Source organism: Bubalus bubalis, chromosome 1 (genome assembly GCF_019923935.1).
Source record: "Bubalus bubalis isolate 160015118507 breed Murrah chromosome 1, NDDB_SH_1, whole genome shotgun sequence".
NCBI lineage: Eukaryota > Metazoa > Chordata > Mammalia > Artiodactyla > Bovidae > Bubalus > Bubalus bubalis.
In genome coordinates, this window is record NC_059157.1 from 181650209 (window position 1) to 181655654 (window position 5446).

At 43.8% G+C, this 5446-nt stretch overlaps 1 long non-coding RNA gene across 1 annotated transcript; it reads right to left on the minus strand.

Annotated features, from left to right (window-relative positions):
* Window positions 1-344: 344 nt before the first annotated feature.
* LOC123334894 lies at window positions 345-3749 on the minus strand. The gene is made up of 2 exons (XR_006553105.2): window positions 3617-3749; window positions 345-559 (listed from the first exon to the last, which is right to left on the minus strand). It is a non-coding gene; the product is annotated as an uncharacterized LOC123334894 (long non-coding RNA).
* Window positions 3750-5446: the final 1697 nt, after the last annotated feature.

A 5446-nucleotide genomic window follows, 5' to 3' on the forward strand; every position in this document is an offset into this window, starting at 1 on the left:
TTGCAGGCAGATTCTTTACCAGCAGAGCTACCAGGAAACCTCTCACAAGGTGTCCTCAAATATCTAGCTTGGGATATGTCAGATCGGATAGTCCCCAAGACCTTGAAAAGGGCAGAGAGACTATGAACCCTGCAATTACACAGTCAATGCAAAACTTTAAGATATCTTTGTTCCTGTTTTCAATTTAAAGTTTAAAAGACATCAAAGCAGACTGACAATATTGCTGCTTGTTTAAAGCTAGAAGTTTAAGAAATAGGCGGCTGTTTGACTTCACATAATACAATCTTAATTGAACTTCAGTTGAAAAAAGTAAAAATATGTTATTTGTATAATGACAAGTGTGTCAGATTTTCAATAAATCTTTAATATCAAGACTCGGGGCAGAGCTCCATGGTTATGCTGGCTGGAACATCTGAAGCAGCACTTCTCTCCAAGCTTCCTTTGATGTATCAATTCTGGACTTAATCCTATAGGCTCCTCTGTACTTATACTATGTGATTTGATGGAAGAAGCGCAGTATCCCAGGGCTTCCCTAGTAGCTCAGCGATAAAGTATCCACCTGCAATGCAGAAGATATAAGAGATGTGTGTTCGATCCCTGAGTCAGGAAGATCCCCTAGAGAACCCTCCAGTATTCTCACCTGGAGAATCCCATGGACAGAGGAACCTGGCAGGCTACAGTCCATAGGGTCTCACAGAGTCAGACATGACTGAAGTGACTTAGCATGCACACACACACAGTATCCCTAGTTTTGGCTTGAGCACAGTCTCAAAATGTCTAGTCTCTGCAATTTATACTCACATACAAACAAAATGGCACACGCTGATGCTTAATTGCCTCCTTGTGTTGCCCAGAATTTAGAATGTGGATTGATTAGGACTGGATGGCTCTGATATCATTTCATGTCAAGAAATCCTCTCTAGCTCTATTCCTAGGACCTTCCTGCTGACTCTGCATCTCTGTGGGTTTGTGAAGTAAGGAGTAAGTGAGGGAGAAGAATTTCATTTTGGATGAGTAGAGTTAGATGCAGTGGGAAGTTGTGGGGCTCCAAACCCTAGGTCTCCTGGGCAAGATGATTCTAGATCATAAATCCCCTCCAAGTATTGCATGGATCATAGCAGTTGCTTAGGCAGAAGCATCCCTCATCAAGTAATGGGTGAAAAAGACTTCCAGAGGACACTGGGAAATGTCAGGAGCATGGACACACCTGGCACATTTCTGTGGGCACACACAGAGGCATCCATAAGGGTCCCCTGAGGCACCATGGTCTCTCAAGAGCAATTTTCCTTAATAATGTTCAAACAACTCTAAAATGCTCAAGAGGAGCTCCAGGTACAAGTTATACAAAGGAAGACTTACCAGAGGAGACTGAACTCACTAGAGAGCTGAGAAACAGCTGAACCAAGGGGTCAGTACAAGTCTAGAATTTAAATGCAACTGTTTTTTGCATTATCAAGGCTGTATTGCTCAACTGTTCCCCTCAGCCACCCTCCTTGTTTCCCGTGGGAAGTGATCTCCTCCCAGCAATGCACATGGTTAGAGTTTGGAAGCAGGAAAGAGAACCTCTCCATTTGGATCAATGAGATCTTCCTTGGAAATATGGAATAAGAGATTCCAATTGGTCTAGCTTTTTTGTCTCCAGTTGAAGAGATATAAATCTGGGAGTTGCTATAGTGGTTATTCTGCCACATGGGCTAGAAAAACAGATACAGGTGATCTAAATCAACTAGAAAGAATTAAGCAGATGCACAGAGAAAAATGGGAATAAGTTCAGTTCAGTCACTCAATCATGTCCTACTCTTTACAACCCCATGGACTGCAGCATGCCAGGCTTCCCTGTCCATCACCAACTCCTGGAGCTTGCCCAAACTCATGCCATCCAACGATTTCATCCTCTGTCATCCCCTTCTCCTCCTACCTTCAATCTTTCCTGGCATCAGGGTCTTTTCCAATTACTCAGTTCTTCCCATCAGGTGGTCAAGTCCTTCCAGTGAATATTAAGGATTGATCTCTTTTAGGATTGACTGGTTGGATCTCCTTGCAGTCCAAGGGACTCTCAAGAGTCTTCTCCAGCACCACAGTTCAAAAGCATCAATTCTTTGGCATTCAGCTTTCTTTATAGTCCAATTCTCACATCCATACATGATCACTGGAAAAACCATAGCCTTGAGTAGATGGACCTTTGTTGGCAAGGTAATGTCTCTGTTTTTTAATATGCGTTTAGGTTGGTCATAACTTTGCTTTCAAGGAGTAAGCATCTTTTAATTTCATGGCTGCAATCACCATCTGCAGTGATTTTGGAGCCCAGAAAAATAAAGTCAGCCACTGTTTCCCCATCTATTTCCCATGAAGTGATGGTTCCAGATGGCATGATCTTAGTTTTCTGAATGTTGAGTTTTAAGCCAACTTTTTCACTTTTCTCTTTCACTTTCATCAAGAGGCTTTTTAGTTCCTCTTCACTTTCTGCCATAAGGGTGGTGTCATCTGCATATCTGAGGTTATTGATATTTCTCCCAGCAATCTTGATTCCAGCTTGTGCTTCTCTTGTACTCTTGTACTCTGCATATAAGTTAAATAAGCAGGGTGACAATATACAGCCTTCACTTACTCCTTTTCCTATTTGGAATCAGTCTGTTGTTCCATGTCCAGTTCTAACTGTTGCTTCCTGACCTGCATACAGGTTTCTCAAGAGGCAGGTCAGGTGGTCTGGTATTCCCATCTCTTTCAGAATTTTCCACAGTTTATTGTGATCCAGAAGGGGACGACAGAGGATGAGATGGCTGGATGGCATCACCGAGTCGATGGACATGAGTTTGAGGGAACTCCAGGAGTTGGTGATGGACAGGGAGGCCTGGTGTGCTGTGATTCACGGGATCGCAAAGAGTTGGACACGGCTGAGTGACTGAATTGAACTGCACACGCTTGTTTGTAAGGGATGCCAAAATATGCTATTTTCGTATGCAATACTAGTTACAGTAGGCTTCCTCAGTAGATAAAGAATCTGCCTGCAATGCAGGAGACCTGTGTTTGATTCCTGGGTCAGGAAGATCCCCTGGAGATCCAGTTACAGTAACAAACAACAGCATTGTGAATATAAATGATGACCACCTAAATGAGGTCAAAGAGACTATTTATTCTCAGTTTGATATAGCAAGGGAATCAGCCACTATCACTTGCATTTTGTCAGAAATTCAAACACAAGCAGAGAAACAGGAAAGCTTTACAGTGAAGAAAAGAGGAGACATCAGTTTTGTCCTGTTTGGAGGTTGTTAGCAAGGGAATGGGAGAAGGCAATGGCAACCCACTCCAGTACTCTTGCCTGGAAAGTCCCATGGGCAGAGGAGCCTGGTAGGCTACAGTCCATGGGGTTGCAACTGAGCAACTTCACTTTCACTTTTCACTTTCATGCCTTGGAGAAAGAAATGGCAACCCACTCCAGTGTTCTTGCCTGGAGAATCCCAGGGATGGGGGAGCCTGGTGGGCTGCCATCTCTGGGTTTGCACAGAGTCGGACACGACTGAAGTGACTTAGCAGCAGCAGCAGCAAGGGAATGTTAGAGGGCCAACTAGAAGCAGTGTGTCCTACCTAACTTGCTTGGGGAGTATATTTGACTTACTCTGGTTGGTCCTGAGTTGGAGGCAGGGAGTGGGATGGGGAAGGCTGCCGGGGTCCAGCCCCGGTGGATCCAGGGAATTCGAAGCAGGGATGGCGTCGGCGAGGATCAGGAAACAACTGCTTAATAAAACGTTAATTAAGGATATAAAGAGTGGTTAAATAAGGATAGCTCAGTGAGGAAATTCAGTGGAGAAAAGAGGCTGAATAATTCAGCCAGAAGGTAAGAGAAAGAATGACGTGGGGAGACCAAGTTTCGGTGAACAAGGCCCGCACTTTATTTTCCAAAGTAGTTTTTATACCTTAAGTTATGCACAGAGGATAATGGGGGAAGGGGTAGAGTCATGAAGTAAGCCAGGCTTTCTTCCTGCAAACTTATCATATGCAAAAGTTTAGGTGATTTGCATCATCTTCTGGCCTGGAGGCCTGTTAACATTTTAAGACCCTTTCTTCAGAAAACTTATTTTTCTCTAAAGGTGATTAGTCAGGAGCCACCCTTCAAAAGCATTAGATAAAATTGCATTCCTATAGGGCAAAGGTGCGGTGGGCTATAACAAGTAAAAGAATTAACTCAAGGGTCCAAGGTTACAAACATTAAACTACTACTTACACCAATCATATTAATCAATATACTGCCAGGGACACAGCAGGTAAGGGATATGGAGACTTAGCAGCAAACATTGGCCCAACAAGTGAAAACCCCTTCACCAATACAATTTCTAATCAATCTTTTAACTGCTCAAAAGAATCTGTATTTAGACAGTTTAGAACATCTCATGCCTCTCACAGTTGGAAGGCTCTGAGCAATCACATGTTGCCGGAAAAACCTATTCAGGCAGGCTAGAGGACTTCCAAAGGAGTTTGTAGGTTGAAACACTATCAGACCCAGGAACTTTATTAACTGGAACTGTAAGTTAACTCTTTTTTCAGAGAGAGGTAATGGGGGACAGCCCCCTGTAAAGTCAGAGGTGTAGGTGATAGCACAAAGCAGAAAGTAGGCAGACTCTGGTTTTGGGGGTAGATCCTCGAGAATTTCCAGGGGGACTCCTGAGGCTCAATCCCGCCTTTGCATATGCCGAGCCTCCTTCCTCATGACCTTTGTCATGGGTGGAGCTCCTGGTCCCGGCAGAAGGCAAAAATTGGGAAGCTGAAAGTTATTGACTAAGTCCTGATCCTTCTATGTCAGTTACTGCAGAGGCTGTGGGTCAGAGCTCTTTTGTTATATATGATCTGGCCACTATCTATTTGTATATTGTCTCTCAGAACAAGTATTGAATGCCTCTTAACTGATAGTCTTAGTCCTGGCTGCATATTAGAATCACCTGGGAAGCTTTAGCACCAACCTGGACCTCTAAAACCAGAACTCTGGAGATAGAGACCAGACGTCAATATTTTCAACAGTTCCCTGGGCATTTCCGGTGCACAACTCTGATCAATAAGCAAAGAAATGAAGAATTGATGTTTTATTTAGTAAGGCTGCTGACTTTTCCACTATCCTCTTTTCTGAAAACGCATCACTGGCAAATGCTTATTTTAAAAATGGCAGAATGGTTAAAACTTAGATGCCATGAAACAAAAAAAAAGTGGCTTCTCCAGGTATAGTGTTAGACAATCAGTCATGTGCGAGGAGCCTGTGGGAGGCACTCCGCCCGTGGCAAAGGTCATGAGGAAGGAGGCTCAACATACGTAAAGGCGGGATCGAGCCTCAGGAGTCCCCCTGGAAATCCTTGAGCATCTACCCCCATAACCAGAGCCTGCCTACTTTACTACTTTGTACTCTCACCTACACCTCTGACTTTACTGGAGTCTGTCCCCCACCACCTCTTTCGGAGAA